The sequence below is a fragment of the Sciurus carolinensis genome (assembly GCF_902686445.1).
Source record: "Sciurus carolinensis chromosome 14 unlocalized genomic scaffold, mSciCar1.2 SUPER_4_x, whole genome shotgun sequence".
Classification (NCBI taxonomy): domain Eukaryota; kingdom Metazoa; phylum Chordata; class Mammalia; order Rodentia; family Sciuridae; genus Sciurus; species Sciurus carolinensis.
Window position 1 is genome coordinate 1,681,026 of NW_025920103.1, and position 23,917 is coordinate 1,704,942.

The following is a 23,917-nucleotide window of genomic DNA, read 5'->3' on the forward strand; positions in this document are numbered from 1 at the left end:
AGGAGGTGATTGCTTTTTCATCTGACATTTTCCTCTTACAGGCAGGGCTTTTTAGGTACCCTGGTTCCTGTGTTAGCAACAGCTGTAATGTCAGGGGCTTGGACCCAGTTCTTCAGTAGTGTGCAGGAATCATTGATACCCTGGTACAGCTCCTTCCTGTTCCTTATGTTCACCCAACTTCGTCCATAGCTGCTCCTTGGCCTCCTTCCTCATCTTGATTGTGGGCAATGGCTTCATTAATGGTAAATTTCATCAAATAATATTTGAAAGTAGAAAGATGTAGAAACCTAAGTGAGACATGAGGACATGCTTTTGTTTCATTATGGGCAGAACATACAACCATTTTGGGAACCCATTCTTCTTCAGTGCTTATCAAATCCCAACCCAGAGACCATGGTGAAGATGCAGGTGAGGCTTGTGGGGCAAGGATTCCAGGCAAAACCTGAAAATCCCTGGCAGTGCATAGTATGGAGCAGATGGGGGCTCCATGAGGCTACCCACCACCAAGAAGGGTGAAGGCAGTCAGGAACCTGCTAAGGCTTCCAGGCCCTGCAGAGAATGACACCCCTCCTGCAACCCTGACTGTTCCCTGGGTAGTTCAGGAAACCCACAGAGGAGCATGACCAAGATTAGGCTGTCAGACCCTACACTGTGAAGCAGTCCAGTGACAATGAGGAACAGCCTTAGCTTTGACTGCTTTAATTGGTGACTAATTTGCTACATAATTCCATTGGACTTTGGGAGCTGGAATGTGCTCTCCATCTGAAGCAGCCATAGCTAGGCCCTTTGAGGCATCTGGCCTGAGGGCCAGGTGGGACAGCAACCACACACCAGTCAAAGGGCCACCTTGAGTTCTGACAAGAGGCTGTCAGAAATCCTCTCTGTGGATTCTGTGGCATTGCTGGAGTTTCTCCTCAATCCTAATCACAGCTGATGTGCTGGTGATAGCCTAGCTCGGGAGGTCCTGGGTAAAGGCTTGGAGAGAGCCAGATATGAACACTTGGAACATGCTGGACATTGTATGTTTTCCAGGAAGTGAGGGTGGCACTCGGGAAGAGTGTGAGATCCAAGATAGGATCAGGAGGACCCTTCTATTGAACGGGGTTTCTACCTTGGAGGGGTGAGGGTGATGGTATCACCTACACATAGGCACCAGGGACTCGTTTGATGTGGTGGTGAAGGAAAATCCATTTATTGTGCACAAAGCTTTTGTTTACATAGATTATGCAGCTGCTTACGTGAGTGGAGGCTCCTTCTGCATCAACCAATGAAAAGGTCATTGACTCTGCCTATTGCAGATGTTCCCAAGGATACAGGCAAGTATCACAAGTCTTGGATACAGGCAAGTATCACAAGTCTTGGATGGCATTCCATTCCAGCCTGAGTGGTGAGCCTTTGGTCACACCACTGACTCAGTGACTGATGCCAAGTATGCATGTGGGACATGACCTACACCTTTCTCCATGGCACTCCTGTGTCCTGGTCACACAGCCTCCTGTGCTGCAACTGGGATTTATTTTTCTCACAGCCTTCCAGTGCCTTCAGCTCCTCACACCAGAGAGGTGGCCCATTCACAGGGTCATTGCTAGGGAGGTAGGCATGATGGTCTTGGGGTCCCAGTGCCCTGGAGCTTGTGTGGCTCCACAGTCTTGAGTGGTTACACAGTCCTTGCAGAGACCTCAGACATGTTTCTCCAGAGAGATACATGGGCTGGGAATGGCTACATCCCCTTGAGAAAAGCAGGAGCATCCATGGGGTATGACACAACACTGATAAAGAGAACAGTGTTCCAGAATTAACCACACTGTGGCCTGTGAGTCACCTTTTCACCTCCTTCCAAAAGCTTTGTGCTGCCCCAAGCCACTGAATCAGGATTTCTGAAGGTAAGTGGATATTTGTCTTTGTAAAATTCCCCAGGTGATGCTGATATACAGTAGCACTGGAGCTCAGAAGACTTATTCCTCTTCTGGGAAGTGGGCCAGGAAGGTGATTCACCAAGGCCCAAGGCTGCTGTAACAAACACTCCCCAGCTCTCCACAAACTAAGGCTTCATTTCTCCCACACATTAGATGTTGGAGTAGGGACTTTAAGTGGGATTGGTTGATAGTTGGCCCTGAGAATCAAGCTGCAGAGTCTCCATCACCAATGGAGCATCAGGTTTCAGGTTCACTGTGACAGGTAAGAGAATGTTGGAGAACCACACACCAGTTCTGCAGTGTTCTCCCCAGAAGTAATACATCATGCCATTCACATGTATCAGCTAGAGCAAGTCAAAGGGCACATTCAACTTTGAGGGCAAGTTTTCAGAAGATGAGAATGAGAGGCCTCGGTGATCATGACCAACATGCACATGATGTAAGGACTTAGCATCATCTGGGTGGCAGAGATACACTGCCACACAGGACTGTCTAGCAGCAAGGTTCTCCTTGGTCACACCATGCAGCCACCAAAGGGGCAGTTTTCTACAGAATGACCATGCCTTCTGAGTCCTTCACCTCTCACTGGATGGTCACTGAAAATGGAGATTTCCAGTGGGCAAGAAAGACATCTGAGCAAATGCACTGCTGTCAAGTCTTCCTGCCAGAGGACAGTTCCTTCTCTTGGGTTTATAGCTCCTGCCATATTGCTAAGTGGCTTACACATGTCAGCAGTAGTACTTACATAAGCAGTGGGATTTCAGGTATGGCACATGGAAGGCATCTCATTCCTCAGCATTGCCTTTGACTTCGGTTGTGGGTTCACATCCTGGTTCCTGTGGTCACCCACAGTGAGCCCCTCTTTCATCCAAGCTCTGCAGAGGCTCTCTAGCATGCTCACAGGGACCTGGATATGGGGAATCTCAGGTCTGCAGTAGCTGCTGGGACAGAAGGTCTACTGAAACTCTGACCCACTGCAATAAAATCAGAGGGCACCATGGGAGGGGAGAGATACAGTAATGAAAGCTCTCTGGTCCATACAAGGTTCTTCCTTATGAATCTACATCAGAGCTTGAAGTTCCTTAGTGACTGCTTATACAAGCATACTGTACTCAGCTCCTGCTACAAGCCAGGTTTTTTGTGGGCTTGGGGTCAGGCAATGAGTGGCAGAATTCCTGCTCTCCTGAAGTTGATATTCTTGGGAAAGAATAGGAAAACAGAGAGACACACAGAGAAGAAATCCTACTTTAGGTGGAGCATATGATGAGGAAAATCACACAAGGTACGGGGAGAAGTGGTGCCTTTGCATGGGGAGGGCACTCCTCTTTAATAGAGGGACAAGAAAGACTTTCCAGAGGAGTTCATGAAGACAGGCATGGAGAGAAGGAGTGAGTAAGCTGACACAGATGCACTCAGGGGTGTGTGCATGGTGCCAGCATGCCCATGTCGTGGGGGTGACGTGCCTTTCGAGTCTCTGTAGGTCGACTGGCATTATCTCAGGGTGTTAAGTTCAGTGTGGCAAGGAGGCAGGGTATCAACTCACATGAGGTTGCTGTCTAAGCTCCTGCCCTGCCTCACCCTCCTGCTGAGTGACTTAGCTTATGGACCACCAAGTGAGTGAGAGGGAACAGCATCCAGCATCTGAACACGAAGAAGGAGGGTGCAGGGTCAGGTCAGGTCCACAGTGGGGACAACAGAACATAGCCCTCGAGGCCCATCTTGGCCTTCAGCACCCACAACGCTGGTCCCCTGCAAGAGGGCCAGCTGTGAGAGCCATGCTGGGGAGAGGTTGGTGTTGCAGGCCCAACAGCTGGGAACCCCATGATTTCCTGCAGCATCACCCTGCAGCAGTCTGGCCAACTTCCTAACTTCCACCCACCCACACCACCACCATGCATAGAGTGGAAGGTGGCCTTGTGCACTCCTTTTGTCTCGGAAGTGTCTGGGTTCCCTGGAGCACTGCCAAGAGCTTCAGGGGCTGGAGGGATGCACCACTCCATTTAAGAAATGGGTCATGAGAAACTGAGTTCAGTAAGTTGGAAGCTTCTTGAAGCTTTCAGAATGACCTGGGTCAACCCTCAGAGGATCAGGATTTCAGAAAACAAACCCACTATTGACCAGTCAGTCCAGGTCCCCCATCCACTCTCCATGCTCCACCACCATGGTAATAATTTTCTTGGTATTACAAGGTAACAGGTCACATTCAATTCTTTTTTTCAAATATCCTACTGACATCAAAGTGGAAGGATGTAAAAAAAAGTTAGCTGGGGAGGGTTTGTATGTTTCATGTCCTGGATGTGCAGGAATGCAGGCTGAGCACAGACAGTGAAATTCCCAGTTCATGGAAGGGTGGTGGGTTGGATTGTGGTCTCCAAATGCAGAAAAATCAGGACTGATAGTAGTGTGGCCAAGAGCACAAAGCAAGAGTCAAGGGCAAGACTTGGAAAGTTGAGATATTGTTGTGGATAACAGAGGGTGGACACAGAGCAATAAAACATGCACAGGGTGCAGAGGAGGCCTGATGTGATGGAGGGGTGCAGAGAGGCAGGAATCTGACCCTGGATTCCTCTCCTGGGGTCCATATATTTTCATCTGTACAAAGGCATCATGAGGTATAGTTTTCCATGTCTCAGAATTTCCTGGACATTCCTGAGTCAGGAATAATTAATTCTATTCCCAAATAGTCATTGGGTAACTGAGTAATCAAAAGCAATTTCATTTTCATAACGTAGCCCTGGTTATGAGATTTGGAAGTTGTCAATCTGAGGGAGGAGCTGCAGAGGTGAAAGGACTGCAGAGGTCTGACAGAGCACACAGTGAAGGGTCCCTGAAGCATTCAGAAAAGAGAGGTCCCAAAGAGAGATGTCATGGAGTGGGCTGCAGAGAAGTCATCTGGGAAGACTGCAGGGGAGGGGCTTCTTGGGGAGAGAAGTGAGCAGCCTGCACAGGAGTGTATAATCCTACAGCCATCCACATCTTCCATGGTGAACGAGCACCTGGCTCAAGACAAGTTTGTCTCAGTATTAAGAAATAATGCTGCTAGCCATCTGAATTCCTTCCCTATGATGGAATTTAATTATGATTACATTCACCTGAGCAGCATTGTTAGGAACTTAGGGAGAACATATCAGGCATTTCAGCACTATGGTGAATTTTAAAATAGGAGAGTATATAATGAGCACAGGATGGAGAAGAGAAGAGGGGGACATCACTGCCTCTGTGTCACTATCTGTTTCTGTGTCTTTGTCTTTGTCTTTCTCTCTCTTTCACACACACACACACACACACACACACACACACACACACACACTTATTTTATTCTGTTGCCTGTAGGTTCTGGGACTGTTGGGGACAATTGTTAGGTTGTGGAAACTATTTGAATGGAGAGACCGAGTACACCAGAGAGAGGACTGGGCCTTGGCACATCCAACTTGGGTTTCATTCTGTCTCTACCAGTGACCAGTGATGGGCATTCAGGAAAGTAACTTCATAGGATCTCAATGGCCAGAGAGAAATGTGATCCTACTGTTGCAAATGGAGCTGATGAGTGCTTTCCTGTCTTGTCACATGGAGTACTGGGAGAACACTTGGATTCCAGGCCATATCCCCATATCTCTTGAGGAGCTCTGCAACAGGAACCAAGAAACTGTACTTCTGCATATGGTCCTGGAGATAATGGTGCATTGGAACCAGACTCCAAGTTTTGGAGAAGACTTGCTCTAAAGTTGTAGGATTTCCATTGAACTTTCACAAATTGATCAGAAAGAGCACTTGTATTTTCAAGATCAGCCTGCTAAGTGGCAGACTCCTTTCAATTCAATTGAGATCACTGTTCTAGTGGCAAAATTAAAGCCAGGGAAAAGGAAAATGCTAAGACTGGCTGGAGTGAAAAATTTAGAGTGTAATCTGTACAGTGAAGCATCTGTGTGAACTGCTATCTGCTCCCCACAGACCCCTGAAGAGGGACTGGAGGGAAGACCTCCAGGTCCAGACATACTGGTGATACGATTTTGTTTTCCACTGCTCCCTTATTGGATGGCAGATTCCATTTTTCTAAATAGGGATGACAGGGCTGTGACCTCCTCAGAGTTGTGCAGCTACTAAACAGAGGGAGATTCAAAGTAAGGTATTTATTGTGTTTGTCTTTGTCCTGTCTATCAGGTGCCACACTGCTTTATGTTAAAGAAGCCCATGAACATTGACATTCTCCTGCAAGCTCAGCAGCAGTGGAGTAGAAAAAGAAACAAGAAACTACATGAAAAAAAAGAGAAAAAAATGGAGCAATGAAAGTACAATATTTGGAGAAAGAAAAAGTAAAGAAGAATCATATGAAGAGGATCACTGAACTTCTGAGTTGCCATGGATCTAGACTTGGTGCAGCAGAACACTTAGATGGGGAAGGTGATGACTTTGATTTAGGACTTGAAATCCTCTTTACAGTCTCCTTACTCCCTGAGCTCAGGGACTAATCTGAGGTTAAGAGTGAATCTTTTCAATGCATCAGTACAGATGACTGATGGATTTCAGGAAAAGTCTGCCAGACCACTGTGTTCCAGCAGGGAAAACAGACAGAGACAGAGGGTGCATCCATACTGTGGAATTTCAGGACACAGTACACTGTCAGAATGGGCACAGTGACCTTCTCATAGTACCTTAGTCATAGGCAGAAGTCCCATGACCTAGGAGGCTTCCTACACCCAAGCACAGGTTAGACACTTCTCCAGAGACAGGATGATTTGTGAGTTACATACTGAACCTTTGAGATATATTCTGAGGTTGGAAGCAAACTGACCTCAGGCCAATGTCCTCAACCCATTTCTTCCCTCCACTCTGTGCCTGTGTCCCACAGGGGCAGAGTCCTTCTGTGTAGCAATCACAGGTTCAGCCAACCTGAGAACATGACACATCCTACAGCTACCTGCAACACCTGTGTGTGACTGGTCACCTGTACTGTGCTGTCAGTAAACATTCTTTACCTGTAAAAGTTTCTTTCATTCAGTGAACAACATCTGGGAGCCCTGCAGGTCTGGGGTCAATGCCTCCAGCAGATTGGGTCCATGATCCCTGGAGAGGAGCCCACAGGGAGTGAGTCTTTCACCTTCTGTCCTCTGATAGGAGAAGGTTTTCACTGCTCTTGCGCCATTCCTCTGTCCAGGGATTATCCCCAGAAGATTGTTCTCACAAGATATCTCTTCAAGTTTGAACATGGAATTGGAGACACATCTCTTTCTTCCATTCCTGCTGAAGTTTTCTTTCTCAAATAGTTATTGAACTTCTACCATAATTAGGAACCTAGACCACCAAGAAGTGTGAGTCCTCAGGAGCCAAAAGATATCAGGGGAGAAGGAGGACTAACAGGCAAATGTAATCCAGCATGCTAAGCAGAGAGAGGACAGGATGCTGTGTAGACTCAGGGCAGTGTTCCCTGCACTTGATCAGCTGGGCTGCATTCTGAAGAACTTTAAGAAGATGGCAAAGCAAAGTGGGGAAAATGGGGAGAGGAGTATTCCAAAGGACACCATGGGAGAAGCCCAGGGGCCTGCTGCATGATGGAGTAATTACAGGGACTCAGCTGTAAGAATGGAGGGTGGGTGTTGGAGGGTGGGACAGGGAAAAGGCAAGGGTCTGAGAAGACTGGGTCACACTCTGAGTATAAATCCTGAGGGTGAGTCAAGGTAATTTCAGGCATTTGCTGGGTTGCTTGCCCATCACAAGGAGTGTAGGAAGGTCCACCTGGATCACTGGGTCCGACGTGAACATCAGGTTGCCCTGTTCCTAGGTTCTGAAAGGTCTGACTGAGTAGAGCCTTGGAACTGGGCTTCAGTTGTGATTTACATTCTCCTTCAAGAGTCATGAGCAATGAGGTACCATGACTTAACCATGAGAAAATAATATAGAACCAGAAGTAGGTCCTACATAATAAGAAGGGGGTGCAGATAACCTTGGAGCTCTGCACAACCACAGGATTAAAACCCCAGTTGGAGTGTACCTGGAGGCTCTTCTGGGATGAAGGGGGCACCATGACCTGCCTTCCAAGGGAGGTTCTATTCTGACACAGGGTATGGTGGCCCAGAAGCTGATCTGAAGTGAAAACAGGCACACCCCACATTTGGGGTTCTGTCATGCCCATGGGCAGTCCTGGCACCCAAAAACCCTCTCCCCTGAGTATGTCCCCCACAGCCCAATTTGGGAGCACAGCCCTGCCACACCCTGTATTTCACCAAACATCTCTAACATACTGGCTGGGTTTAAACATAAAGACTTAAAAACTGTCTCATTTTCTCCAGAAAATAAACTTTATTAAGGCTGTGCTGGGCCTTATACAGACATTTGCCCAGTGCCTATGGTAGAGCCTGTTGATGGTGGATGATGAGTAGACGCAGGTGGTAGTAGGAAGGAAGCAGGAAGGCAAGGAGGAATAGAGCAGGTAAATCAAGAAGGCAGGAGGGACAGGAAATTGCCTGGTAGCCAGCTGTTGGCATCAATATGATCCAAGATACTGAAAAACTACATACGCCCTAAATGTGCAATGGAGAGAAAAGTTAAATGCATCCTGGCTCTTCCACCATGAGGAATATTTCAGAACAGAGGAAGCCAATGAAAATCTTATGAAAGATGTGAAAAAAATAAAATATAACCATATTTCATGATAAGATAAACTATACCCATCTCTGCTGCAAGCCACATGCTCACTACACTGCCCTCAGGATTCTGAGTAGTGTGGTCCATCTCTCCTCTGCTGCTCTCACGCAGAGGTTCCTGCAAACTCAGACCACATGCTCATAAGGCACCCCTGAGGATTGTGGCCAGTGTAAACCATCCATCCTGAGCAAATATCACCCAGAAAATCCATGGAGCTGCAGGCCCCATACACCCCAGTAAACCCTGATGTTTATAGTGTAACCTATTTTTTCTTCTCCAGGGAGCTGCAGGACACAGTCTTACCAGGCACAATGAGGATTCTGGGTAGTTTCCCATTTTTCCTGAGGCCTTCACCTAGCAGTTCTAGGGATCTTTAGGCCAGATGCTCACCACACACCCCTGAGGATTCTGGGCAATAACCCATTCTTAATTTTCAGCCTCACCCAGAGGATGCTGGGAACTTTAGGACAGATGCTCACCAGAAACCCAAAGAATTCTTGTTATTGCAAACCTCACCCAGGTGCTACTGAGAGCTGAAGGCCACATGATCACCACACACCCCTGAAGATTCTACATTGTGAAATCAAATCTTCTTGGCAGCCCTCAAAAAGAGTTTCCTAGGAACTGCAATTCATATTCTTACCTGGCAGATTTAGGATTTTGGGTAGTGCAGTTAATTCTTCCTTTGCAACCATAATCCATGGATTCTGGAATCTACAGGGAATATGCTAACCATAAACCCCCAAGGATTCTGTGTAGTGCAGCCCATTCCTCCTGTGGGGGCCTCATGTAGAGGCTCCTGGGAGCTGCAGAACACATGCTCATAAAGCACCCTGAAATTTCTGGGTAGGGCAGACCATCCTTCCTTTGCAGGCCTCACCTGTAGACTCCAGGGTGTTGTGCACATTATCATGATTTAAACAAGATTTCAATTCTTCTGACATTACTCAATAAAATATCTTTAAATAGAACAATTTATGATTAGCTAGAACATCAAAAATAACTTTACATGGGTTTATTAGTTATAATTATTTAAATGAAATTACATAACCAGCAAAATAGGTTTCTTAATAAAACGCAATTTAAAATTTAGTATTTATAATTTCTTTGGAACCATGCAAAGTTAACCTAGAAAAAAGGAAGTGTTACAAATACAATTTGAAGAGAGATGCCAATTACAAAGTGATTCAAAATTAAACTAACTGAAGTGAAACAACAAGAAACAGGATGAGGGGAAAAGTAAAGATGCTTTTGTGTACATTGTTAATCCAGATGTCTACCAAACCTCCTTTGTCCAACATTTAATAATTAGAGCATCACGCAGGTGATCTTAATATATGTAATTAATACTAAAGCTGATTTAATCGTGGATTCTGCTTCAAGACTGCCTTTGTAATCTCCATTCCTTCCTTTTTTGTTTCATGAACTTATAAGTTGTTTCTATTGCACTGTTGGTGCTTAAGTGCTATAACTTAAGCTCTTAAACATAGGAATCTGGAAAGTACCTAAGATTTGTAAAATGATATTAGGTGAAATGCACAGAATCTGATTTAAAAGATAACATTAGGAACTGAGGTAGACCTCAGTGTTAGATCACTTAGCATGCATGCAGACCTGGATCCAATCCCTATCACAAAACATGTAAAATGATGAATCATGCAATGAAAATGCTACTAGCATGGCATTTGACATGAAACTTGCCAAAGTCAGTAACAGGGTCTCAAAAGGCAAAGACTAGTTTCAACATTATTTTCTGTAATTTCCTGTTTCAAATTTATTTTCCCCTCAGAATTTGTAAAAATGAATAGTGAAATTTTTAATCTTTGTAAGATTTGGATTATTTTCATAAGATTTGGATGATGTTTTATTTTTGAATTATTTGTTCAAATAAAATATTGCTCATTTTTAAAAAGCAAAAATCTTCAGAATCATAGTATGTTTTACAAACACTCAGATAAGCAAGGTTTATTTTAAACATTAATCATTTCTTAAGCATATAAATAGTTTATAAACATCACAAATATATAATTGACCAGTAATTATATTTAAATTAATAAAATTTTAGTTTAGATCCCAAAGTCATTGTTAAATGAAGAGCCTTCCACAAATCAAACAAAGCAGTTTATTGTACAAGTTTTAAAAAAGAATGATTCACAATCGAGGAACACAAGAGAACAAAATTAGGGGCACAGGATTAGGCAGCACATAGTGACAGAAACCAGATGTTCATGGCTAATGTTTACCTACCCCCCAACAAACTGCCAGTCTTGTCCAGTTGCAAAATCTTTGTGGGTATGCAGAAGAACAGCCTCTAGGAAAGGATGGGCTGGGTCCACCTGACTTCATCACACACCTCAGCTGCAGCCAGATTGTACAGATGTCTCAGAGTCTGCAACCATGGGACTCAGCTCCAGCACTGGGATGCAAGGGAAGTCAGAACCACTTTCTTTATTATGGGTCACCCTCCTGCTTTTGCTGAGCTTAAACGTTTAGATATTTATGTCTCTCAGGGGCTTAGGTTGCAGCTGGTCCTCCATATATGCTGACTCTGCATCCTCGTATTCAAACAATCTTAGCTGCAGAACAATTAGAAACAATTCCATGTGTACTATATAAATAGGTACATTTTCCTTGTTATTGCTGCCTAAATTTTACATAGTGTTTATGTTCTACTGGGTATTCTATGGAATGTCCTGATGGTTTAGAACATGCAGGAGAATGTGCATGCATTGTATATAAATGCTATGCCATTTGCTATGAATGACTTAAGCATCCCTGGGTTTTGATATCTATGGGGCTCCTGGAACCCATCCAGGCCAGCAGTTAAAAATTTCTGTTGATTTTGCCTGTGCAAAATTTAGATGATCTCTGGCATTATGTTGCCTCCAGCCACACGCTGAATATGTAAGGAAGCTAGCCAAGGTAACAGACCTGGAATCCTTCCAATATGCCTTGGAGAGCTAGGCATGGAGTTGAGTGGGTGATGTTGTCAATGAGATTTAGGCAAATGAGATAGCCAGGGGTGTAAACTAATTTTAGGGGAAATGAAGATGATAAAGACACTGAGAAAATTGGTGTAACTAGAGAAATATTTAGGGCCAGGAGTGGCTCTATTTTTGTGTATCAATATTGCTTATGAATATTCATGCATTTGTATTTTGATGATTGAAGATATTGGAGCATATTCATTATTTGGGTGACAAGACCAACTCTAGTTAGGACCACAGGAAACCAAAAGTTACTGCTGGTGGGGAAATTCTGCAATTCTTTTTTTTTTTGAAGATACCTGCAGTTGTTGAGAACAGTGTTGAGAAATATAAATATGAGACAAGCATGTTTTAAAATACATATTTCCTGAAGTACATGGGACTTCAATACTATAGGAAGGGGACCACCCTTCCCTTGGCCTGTCCTCTTGAAGCTCACGGTCAAAGAAGCAGCCTTTCCTCTTTGGTCCATTGTCTCAATACCAGACCTGTTGTGGAGCACCCCTTTGTTAACTGATCGAGCAAACCAGATCACCTTGTCTCAAATGGATAAGTGCAACATTAGCTTTGCTTTTGAAAGATGAGATAACTTAAGGGACACACTGATGCAGAGTGGAAGAATCCTTCAGGAAACCAGAAAAACATTCCCTTGAGAGTGAGATGTCCTTTATGGTTTTTTTTTTTTTTTGTATGAGGAATTGAACCCAGGATGCTTTACCACTGAGCCACATCCCCAGCCACTTTTTACATTTTATTTAGAGACAGCATCTCACTGAATTGCTTAGTGCTTTGCTAAGTTGTTGAGTCTGGCTTTGAATTCATCATCCTCCAGCCTCTGCTTCCCAAGTCACTAGAGTTACAGGTGCACACTACTACATCCTGGGAGATGTCTTGTTTGATGCACACTTGTACAGTAAATTGCAGCCTGTGACACTTTCTTTATACTAGTGCCAGTGAGTTTCAGAACATTGATAATTTTATTGCATTTGCAAGTACAATATTGGCAAATCAATTTGACCACAGATCCGAGATCAAACCTTCAAATACACTTTATAGGAAATAAACATCTTATTTAGACTTCCATCTCTCTGACTTCTTATTGGTTCTCATATGACCTTGTACTTAGGAGAAGTAGGTGTTATTTTTTGAACATCCATCAAAAATCCCCAACAGATGTAATGAGTCAGTTGGATACACAGACCTTTTAGATAGGTCACTATTGATTGCTTTAGTTTCAAATATGATTCTTCATCATTATGGCTACAGTCCGACAACATTAAGTCAATCAAGCAGCAAGAGTTTTAAAATAAATATCTAAGTACATTTTGCAACACTGATATGCAGCTTGATTTCAGGTACTCATTTCTAAATACCCTAAATACACTTTTAGCTTGGAGGTGGAACCTCCCAGGTGGAGTGGGACCATGTTCACAGAACCTGGAGGCCTACTTCTCTGTTTCTGGCTCAGCTCCTGAAATCACTCTTTTTGACTCTTCTCAAGTCAAAGGGAAGACTTTCTTTGTCCATGTCAGTGTTGTGTCTGAAGCACCTGTTTGTATCCCAAAAGGAAGTGGGGCGGAAGACTCTCCTTGGTAAGAATGAAAATTGTTCAGGCAGGTGTGGCCCAGTGGTAGAACACCTGGCTGTATGGAAGAGACCCTAGGTTCCATTCCAAGCCCTGAAAAAAATATGTTCTTCCTTATAACCAGGAAAGATGATATTCTATTTTACTTCTTTTCCCTGAATAAATGTTAGAAGAAGTTGTCCAAAAAGGTGTTTTATATTTTTATTAAAATTACATCATAGAAAAGTTGATTGTTGCAGCAACAGTTTGATGTAACAATTGCTTCAAACACAAACTGAGAAGCTGTTAGAACATATCTGATTCCTACTAGGACTGATGTTTTTCCTAATATTTAAAAATATAATCTTTACATCTTGAGGTATTCAGTGGTAAGCTGGTAATGTTAAACTGGTCCTCCAAAATAGGAGGCAGGACCTTATTGATGGTGTTCTTCAGTTTTTGTGTTGCAGATAAAACCATCATGGCTAATTTCAGGTGACCAATGTGTTAAACAACAAGCTTGCAAAAACTTGAGGATTGAGCCATGAGTTTTCCCAAGCCGTGGCTAGCTGGCTGAAGCACATACTGCACTTAGCCTTTACCTTCTTCTTCACTTTCTCATTTTGTCAGAGTAACATTTGTTGGAGTGACAATTTGTCCAGATTAAACAATTTAAAATGATATTTCCCAGCCATCCTTGCAAACAGTAAAGACCACAGGAGTGTTTTCACCCAAGAGGTGTGGGAGATGTTGCAGCAGTGGTCAATGATTGCCACAGGTGGTGATGGTGAGTGGCATCTTCCTCCCAGGAGCTTCAGGCCATTCACTTCTTTTGGCCTTGTCCTTTCCTTTCTTCTCTCTGGAATGCAGATAGGATGACTGAAGTTGCAGCAGGCATTTTATAATCAACAATGAGGTAGAAGATAAGAGAATTGCAGGGACCTTGGCCCTAACACTTTCACATTATCTCACCACCTCTGGAATTCTTATTTCTGACCTTCTTTTTATAAGACATTAAACAAGTTCCTATTTTTCTTAATCATTGTTATTTAGGTTCTGTGTGAATTGCAGCCAAAATCAGTCCTTCAGTGTGGGAAATTTGACAATGGATGTATGTCTAGTTGGGAGAATTTGAGAAGTAAAACAATTGAAGATTTGTTTTTCTGGAAATCATGTCGTCACTTTCAAAAACTGACTACTCCATTAATTATTCTGTTGATATGAGTTTACCTAAGATATTTGGCTTGGAAACAGAAATTTTATTCTCAGCACAGCACTACAAACATTCAAAGAGAAGAATATCAGTAACCTTTGTGACACATACAAGATGCCAGGTGTCACATCCAGTACTTTCTAGGCGCCAGCATACCTGCTGTGTGACCTTGGTGAAGTCGCTTAAGATGTTGGTGCTTCCATTTCTGCATCTGTAGAGAAAATAGTGTCTATCCCATGGTGTTTTTTATCAGCGTATATTAATTACACAGAATAGTGGGTTTCATTGTGGCATATCTGTACTCATATATAACATACTTTGATTATATTAATTCCCTCCCTTAGTCTCCCCTCCACTTCCCTAGGCCCTCCAAATTTTCTAATCCCTCATTGGATTATTTGAAGGATAAAGAGGTTAATAACATATGCATAAGGCTCAAAACAATTACTCGCAAATTGCAAACCCAAGTATTAGATAACATCACCACCTCTACTACCATCATCATCCCATAGAAGCCCTGATTTAATAAGCACTGCTATAGTCTAACGATGAGGATGATGGTGTATACCTTATTGGAAGGTTCTGAGACTATAAGCAGAAGATGCCTCTCAAGTGTTTAGCATTGTTACAAGTTTATAATGCCAATTTATACCTTTTCTCTCATCAGGATCCAATCAAGGATCATATACTGCATTTAGTTATATCTTCCTTTTTTCCTTTAACAGATTTGTTGAGATAAAATTCACATGCCATATAATCCACTCATTTAAGGCATAAAATGCAATGAGTATACACACAAAGTTGTGCAACTACTACTGGAAACTGATTTTAGAATAAATTCATCATCCTAAAAACTTTGGCTATCATCCCCAGGTCGCTCAGTTCCCAATTACTTTCTATTTCTGTAGATTTGTCTCCTCTAGATATTTCAAATAAATGAAGCAAACAAAATGTGGTCTTTTATGTCTACTTTCTTTCACTTGCAATAATTTAAAGGGTCATCCAAGTAACATATGTCAGTACTCTGTTACTTTTTATGACTAAATAATGTTACCTTGACTAGATATATCTCATTTTATTTACCGAAGGAGGGTTCTAAACAGGAGAATGACCTGCTCTCAGTGGCATTCTACAAGGCTAACTCCAGTTCTTACTCCAAGAAGGAGAAAATGAGCAACTTCGATAAATGCTGCTTTTGGGAAAAATAAGATGAGATCAAAGAATTTACCTGTAAGAACTCAAATAGTTTAACAAATAAGGGATTTCAAATTTACTTAGCAGACATATTCTGATACATAACTTATAAATGATATTTTATGGGTTTTATATGATTTGTCACATCTACTTTCTACTTTAAATAATTAAATATGAAATATATAATAATTGGTTAATAAGCAATAATTTTAAATGGGATGCTTGATGCATACAGGTACAGGGATAATTACAGGAACATTCATTTACCATGGTTTTTGATGTTAATGTTCCTGGAAATGATTTTTTGGTTCATATAAAATTTACTCCTCAGAATAATCCTTCTCTAAACACAACTCAACATTATGGTAATTATTCAAGATTCCATTCCAGTTTTCAGAACCTGGCCATGAAAAATGTTGATTCTTAAACATCTTTTCAATGAATGCAAATCATGTAGACAGAAGTTTATTTATGTTCTGAAGGCGTTTGTGACATCTAAAAGGTCGTAAAAATTGTACCAAATAACTAGAGTATGAACCGCTAAGTCCTTGTGACTTCTGTCATTATTTGAAGCAACAGGACCCTACTCAAACCATTGAATTCCGTGTTGGAAATGCATCTATCCACTCGGAGTTTGAAATAGTTAATACGCTATCCAATTCTGGACACAAGCAACTTTTGGGGCTGCAAATCTTTGTGGAGAGAATGAGGGGAAATGAAAAATAGACTTAAAAGGGGAGTGAGAAAATGTGATATGTATTCTAAGGAAGATCAGTGCTCAAGGTGGATGTGATGTGTTAAGGACTATGTCAGAAATAAACACACAGCACAGCGAGCCTAATTTGCACATACTGCACCAAACCTGCTCCACCCGAACCAGAGTCGCGGCTAAGAAAGCCAGAAAGCCTGTGTGCTTTTGCTACCCCTTGGAAGGAGCTGGGAGTGATCATGGGCCTGGGGATTGGGGGCGGCGGTTCCCGCCTCTACCCTGCGCTGTCTGCCCACTGGGCTGGGAATTTGGAGAGGATCCCTGGTCGCGCGACCTGCACGCATGCGCGAGTGCGCAGGTGAAGGAGCAGTGGGCGGCTCCCACCCCTAGACGCCAGCGCAACCAGATCAATCCAGGCTCTGGACCCTGGCGGAGTAAAGGGAGACTCAGAGGCTAATCTGGAGCCTAGGCGAGGGGAGGGACCCTGCTTCCCCGACCACACCTGCGTGTGCCCCACCGGGTCGCCTCCAAGTCTTTAAAAGCAAAAGGACCCGAACCCTGCTTTCCCCTGTGTGCGTTCCTGCCCTCTGTTCCGCGGCCGGGGCCTCCCAGTGCAGCCGTCTCCCCTTGGGCGGGCGGGCTGTGCAGGAGGGGCGCTTCCCTATGAAGATGCCTCCAGGCTACTCCGGGTAGGGGTCTGCCAGCTTGCCTCCCCTGGTTCCCCGCCACCGCCTCCCCGCCACTTGTCGGGTTGCAGTCCTCCGGTTCCAGGTCTCTCTTTCCGTTTCCACAGCCCGACCTAGGCCCGTGCGCTGTCTGCGGCCCATGGTGTACCGCGCTGGTACACTGACCCTTGCGGGGGTGGGAGGACCTCCGCCGACACTGCCCTTTCCGCCCCCGACAACCGGTGTGCCCAGGAGGGGGACGCCTGGTGTCCAGGTCCCGGGCGTCCTGCGCGGTTTCCCTTCCGTGCCCACCCGCCTCTTCGGGGTCCATGTCCAGGAAAGCTCGCACCGAAATTTTCGATTTTTCCAAAGGGTTGGCAGCGGCGTGTAATTCCCCCCTCTTCCGCCGACAACCCCCAGCATCTCCTAGTCCTCTCATTCCTACCCATTACTGGATTCCTTGGCCTCACTGCACCTGTGTCCACAAATTCCTTTACTCTGTACCCGTCTTAGTGTTTCTCAGGTTGATTATGGAGGAAGGTGGGGCGGTGAGTATGAGAGACCTATGGGTTCCTGCTTTTCTGGTTGCTGGATGCCTGTGCAGGCTTAAAGGGAGCACGTTTCCTTGATGTTCTTCAGGGAGGAAGCGGGAATAGATAGATGCCGGTCAGATCTCAGAACTACTGCAATGAAGGCCTTTCTTTTGAGGCACATGCGATTTCGTAAGATACTCCCTGAAGATAACCAGTGAGACGCCATCTCTGGAGAAAGCGCCCTTTTCGTGAGTACTGACAGCCTGCCCTTTCTCTTTCCATGGTTCCCCCCAAAGTATGGAATGATAGAAAAGATGCATGATTCCTGTTCTGTCTTCCTGTTGTGGAAGCTCTCAGTGGCTGAATCACAGAATGCCCTTTTTTCTGAAATAACATCTTTCGCTCAAATTGCCTGTGTTGGATAACGTACCCACTCCTCAGAAACACCAGGAGAAAACTTTCTGGCCCAGTTGGATTTTACTTGTTGTTTATAACATTGTAATGGTGGCAGGTGAGCTGTATTGGAACGAGTGTTTTTTAAAAAGAATCAAGGCAATTCCTGTGTTCACTGCCCAGCATTTTCAGTGGGTATAAATGTTTTTGCATCAGCGTTGCTCCGATGTAGGTGCCAGGCCTAAATATGATGTACTGATCAAAGAGTTTGTCCTCCACTCTCCCTCCCTCATTACCATTTACAGTTATTTCGTATTTCTGGGCAGGTGGTGTACCATTCAATATAATAGTGCAATTCTTAGGAAACTGTAACCAGGATCATGGCAGGTTATTTTCTGGAGATGGTGATGCCAAAGTATCTAGAGGGCCTAGACAAGATCAGATTTCTTCTGAGGGTACGGATTTGTCCTTGATTTAGTTTTGACCCCTATTACCATAGGTATGTAACCAAATACATTTTTCATTTTGCATTTTCTTTTCCTTGCAGAGCTGATGATCTTAGTGTTTTAGAGAAATGACAGTATTTAGGCAATTAACAATGTTAACCTCTTAGACCTCTTGAGACGTTAAGTAATTTTTTTTCTGCTAAGTTCATTAAAGAATTACAGGAAGTAAGTCTCATTTTTCAAGCAACATTTACTACATTTTTAGTTAAAAATAAAAATTCAGTTTGTAAGTTTTATTTTTAGCAAGTCTGGGTTCAAGATAAAATTTAATAACTTGGTAGATTGGAAAAAGTAAATGAGTGTAATTAGAAGAGCTTATTTAAACTGCAGTAGCCTACATAATTAAGGCCAAATTGTATGTGTATAAATGGACTCATTTGTGTAGTCTTACAAGGCTAATGGAGGCCACACTGAAGCTTTATAAATAATGTAAGTTGTGTATAATGTAGAAGTCTACAGAGATGGCAGAGAAAGCATCATTACCAGTCTTTTCAGTTTGCTTGAGATCTTAACTGATTTACAGCACTGAAGTGGTAAAAAGTGACACATCAGGATGACATGTGAAGGTCAGCCTGTGAAGCTGTATGATGTCAGCCTATTAGTTCAGTCATCATAATTAAACCATATTACAGGGGCAGCTAAGCAGGAGTCTGATATTATACTTCAGACATGGGTGGTACATTTATTTTGTTCATAACGGAAAGGCCAAGATAGCCAAGAACACTAGTGTTTCTGAAGGATTGAAAGCCTTACAGAACTATGAATTTCTGAGGGAAAAATTGAAGATAAATGCAGAGATGTTCAGTGTGCATTGATCAAGTAGCTTCCCACTTGGTGGTATAAAAACAAGTGCTTTGGTGCTGGTCCTTTGCAGATCTGGTCTGTGTATTGAATCATGCTTTCCATGAGCTTGAATTTAACTTGGCCTTAGGGACCTTCTACAATATCAAAGGACCAGATACTTCTTTATCTATGACCCTTTCCGTAGCACTGAGTTTGCACTGTATTGATGCATAAGTTGACATGTTATTTCTCTAACTGATCAGTGACCAGATTTCCATTAATCACAAAGATATTTGCATTGAACATATGAGTAACTTAGGAAAAGAAGATCCTCGCTTTTGCTAAAATTTCTTAGGTTCCTTTTTTAGTTTATGGATCATCTGTGGCTATGTAGTCTCGTAAAGTAGCCCCTTAGTCACATGTGGTTATCTATTTAAATGAATTAAAATTAAATTTAATTTTTTTTTCTCAGCAATGCCCATATTTTAAGGGCTCAATAGCCACACGTGATGTGTGGCTTCCATATTGAGCAGTGTGTATAGTTCCATCATCATAGGAAGATCTAGATAATGCTTCCCAAGGACCTTTCCCTCTCTTCTCACTTGTCTCCTGTAGCTACTAGTGAATTTGGGAGGTTGAAGAAGACAGACATGTATTGGTTTAAGTGCTCTAGTTAAAACACAGTTTGGAAGTGACAGTTGAAGCTAGTGGATAACATGAGATTGACTTTTCTGCAGATCTTATTTGTCATTAATGTCATGGATTATAATTTGATTTACAGCATGGGATAAGAGAAATAATTGTACTTTTTTCACAGAATTTTTACCAAGTGCCATGGCAGGCTTTATTTTTAATAGTTTTAAGCCTCAAAACTTCCCCTAAGAACTATTGTCACATTATACAGATAAACTGAGGCCAGAGGAGTTGGTTGTTTTCCCTCAGGCTCATAACTAGTAAGTGATTATGATTTATCATCTTAGCTGGGATCCAGACAAGGCAGCCTGACTCCAGACCTACATCCTTAGCTGAGCTTTTGGTTTGCATCTAGAGCACCCAGTTAGGCATTGTGTGGTGGTGCTTTACTATGCCAGTGTAGACATGACTTGTCTTACTTTTTAGGCCTCTAGACATATTTTCCCTCTTGTTCTTTTTTTGGGGCTGTCTTCTATTGTCCCCTTGTAAATATTTAAAATGGGAAAGTAATTTTAATATTTATCTAAGGAACACATAATTTGAAGAAAATATGACATAGAAGTAATGTATTTCAAAGCCCATTTAGTTTTTTCTTTCACCTTTTCTCTATAATTCCTCCCACTTTTCTTGAGTTTTATTGTATAATCACAAGGTAATGGGTACTGATGAAGAAAGTTCTAGTAATTCAACTTATCTCATTGACATTACCCTGTTTTTACAGAGTGGTTAAACATACATCATGAGGTAAGACTAGTTCATTGCAAATTCTTTGGGGATATTTTTGGTAAATGTTTGAGTATTCTTTTTTTTTTTATTGTAAACAAATGGGATACATGGTGTTTCTCTGTTTGTACATGGCGTAAAGGCATACCATTTGTGTAATCATAAATTTACATAGGGTAATGTTGTTTGATTCATTCTGCCATTTTTTCCCTTCCCCCCTCCCCTCCCACCCCTCCCCTCCATCTATACAGTCCTTCCTTCCTCCATTCCTGCCCCCCTCCCTAAACCCAACTCCAACCCCAACACTAACCCTTCTTTTGTTTAATGTCTTACCTTTCACTTGTTCTCAGCTTTTTGAATGAAGTGGTGGACCGTTTAAGAATCTGGTAAAACCAAGAGTCCTGTATCTTCTCTTCCATCCTCCCATCCAAAAATGTCCATGTTCTGGTGAGTTTGTGTATATACTTAACTAGCCCCAGTGCATGATCCTTCAGGTGAAGTACATCCATGGGACTGTCTTGCCAGGTGCTTTCATAAACACTGACTTATGACTGGCTATTTAGAAATGTTTGATGTTTAAAGTTGCTTTAAAGACTTTCTAATCCAGATGGCTCATGTCGAGATGAGCAGTGTGAGACTGAGAGAAGATGACCTGCTTGTCTAAAGTTACCCACGTGTTTGCAAGCAGGAAAGCCAAACCTGAATCCTCCTAGTGTTGTTGAGCATTCTTTATTATTATTGTAATTATTATTATTTATATGATAGTAGAGTATCTTTTGAAATATTATACATACATAGAATAACTTGTTCCAATTAGGATTCCATGATAGCAGTTGTGCATGATTTTGGTTTGCATCTAAAGCACACAGACAGGCATTGTGTGGTTACCTTGGTGGTGTATTTATATATGAGGACAGGGTGTTCCTCTTGTTTGTTTTTTCCTTCCACACTCCCTACATTTCTGAGGCTTAGGACTGAGCAAGTCCAGTAGAGCTTGGGCGAAGGGAGGGGAAATGAGTTTTTATTTGGCATGATACTGACAGTTTATACCTACTGTTTGAGCTAAATAGAAATCAAGTCTGACAGAGAGATATTTGTTTCTCCATGTTGAAATTGATATTTTTCTTTCATTCTAGAAATGGAAAAGAAAAACCCTATGTCTCATTTAATCAATGGAACCTTATTAGAAAATGAGAGTTCCAAGGTTGTACAAACTTCAGATTAAACCAGACAGTTCTGACATAGGGATACATGAAACTTCTGCAGACTCCCCAAAGCAGATCACATTCTCCACCAAAAGCTGAAGTTTTGCGTCTTTAGAGAAGGGCAAGGGACACTAGGGAGAGAGTTGGAAAGGTGTGAGAAGAAAAAGGATAATTTAATTGTAAAATGGTAGAGAAAATTGGTATGAAGTCATAAAGCAACTGTGAGGTAGAAGTGCTCTGGTACTTCTCTTTATGTGACTTTAATTATTGGTATGATGATGGCAGGTGTTCTTTGGAAACAGGGGCATTGTCTATGGGCCTCAAACTGAAAGCTCTTGACTCTGTATCTGCCTTTTCTGCTTTTATCTGGTAGACAAATACTCAGTCTGATGAGGTGATCTCTTATTTGATTTGAGGGAAAAATACCTGAAGTATTTTTAACACTTAAAACTTATCGCATCCTTTAAAAAGAAAAGAAAGATAGTGCTAAACAGCATGTGCTACTTACCATCTAAGTTAAATTCTTCATTGATGTAGGCATTAAGGTAATTTCAGTTTTATAGCAGTTAGTTTTATAGGCAAAAAAGTAACTTTTACTTCTGTTACTGACTGACTTGCAGAAATCAGCAGGCTCTAGAATATTCGATTGCATAAGGGACTTATATCTTTTGGATAGAAAGAGCAAAAGCTTTCGTAAATGGTACCTCAGAAGTCACTGGAAGTGCAATATTGGAATAATTGTGCATCTCTGCCAGTTTTGTCATCAACTAACAACTTTAGGGAAGACTCCCTTGAAAATAAAGCTTCCTACTCTCTTAAGGTCTGAGGAGTCTACCTGGTGTGATTCTCCCAAATCTTTTCTGCTTGGTTCTTGGTGTTTGGAAAAGGAGCTTTATCCTTCTATAAGAACCCAGGTCTGTGGTATAGTGGATTGGTTTCTTAACTTTTTTTTGGACAAGAGATCTGAATTTAAAGAAAGAGCACATATACATACAAGTATAAATTATGCATATGTGTGTTTTTTGAGCTCAAGATGTAAATATTCAGTCATATTTGAGAAGTGGGATATACGAGTCTGCCTATTGATTTGAAAATGTATTTTATTTATGTATGTTTATATATATTTACATATTTATAAATATAAATTATTTATTATATATTTTTAAAGTATATTTTATACAAAATTTTTAAAGCTATATTTATAGTTTCTCCTAATTTTAGGGCTAGTCTACTCTTGATATTTTTTTCCTATGATCTCAGATTGTTAAGGTCTAGTTACTCATACTATTCATTCATTTTCCTGTCCTGGTCTATCTTTTGTGGTTTCTTTGTGGTACACTTATGTAAAGTGGAAGTATTTTAGACCTTGTATAGCTTTTTCCTTTCAATTTCAAACACCACAAAAAAAGAACTATCTTTGAACTATTATAATTGGGCATTAAATCATTCATTTAGCTAAATGCAAGATCATTTGTTTAGAGCAAAGGAAAACATCATTTTTAATGAAGGAGGAATATTAAGTACACCCATATTTGGTAATTTTGGTGTGGTATTATAATAAGTACATGTTCTTAATTTATTCAGTGCATATTCATTAGTTCTAAGAGGCACAATAATTTAAGACACAATTATGAACATTTAACTGCAACAACATTGTAAGAATTATAACAAGGTAATGTAGGAGCGAGCTGTGCTGCAGCTCATGAGAAGATTGCTGTGGTATGGAGGGACATATGGTTTTGTACAGGTAGGATGGAGACACTACTGGGCACAGAGTGCTTGGGAGATCAGCACGGGTGCTGAATAGGCTGGAGCAGCACTCTCCGGTAGAAGCAGATGTTCTGTGTCTGTGCTAATAAAATAGCTATGGCTACAGGAGGCTACCAAGCACTTAGAAAGTGGCCAGGACAACTGGGAGCTGCATTTTTTTTGTCCTAACTTAATTCTGTTTCAGTAGCCATGTTGACTGTCATGGAGCAGCCCAGGTATGGTGACTGGTGAGCGTCTCCACCTGACCTCTCTGGTGTTCCCAGTGGAACCCAGCAGGGTGAGGCAGAGGAAATGTTCAGAATGGATGGGTTGGGATGACAGTCTGAAGGCCTTGATGTGTTAGAAGAGGAAGCACTGGGAAGTCACTGAAAGTGTTGGGCTTGTAGTTGGGATTGGAGCAAGGAGAATTGGATACCAGGAG

The 23,917-nt window shown here is 42.2% G+C and overlaps 1 pseudogene; it reads left to right on the forward strand.

The window, feature by feature from the left end:
- Window positions 1-393: 393 nt before the first annotated feature.
- LOC124973075 (phosphatidylinositol 3,4,5-trisphosphate-dependent Rac exchanger 1 protein-like) overlaps window positions 394-23,917 on the forward strand; it is an 86,451-nt pseudogene continuing 62,927 nt past the window's right edge.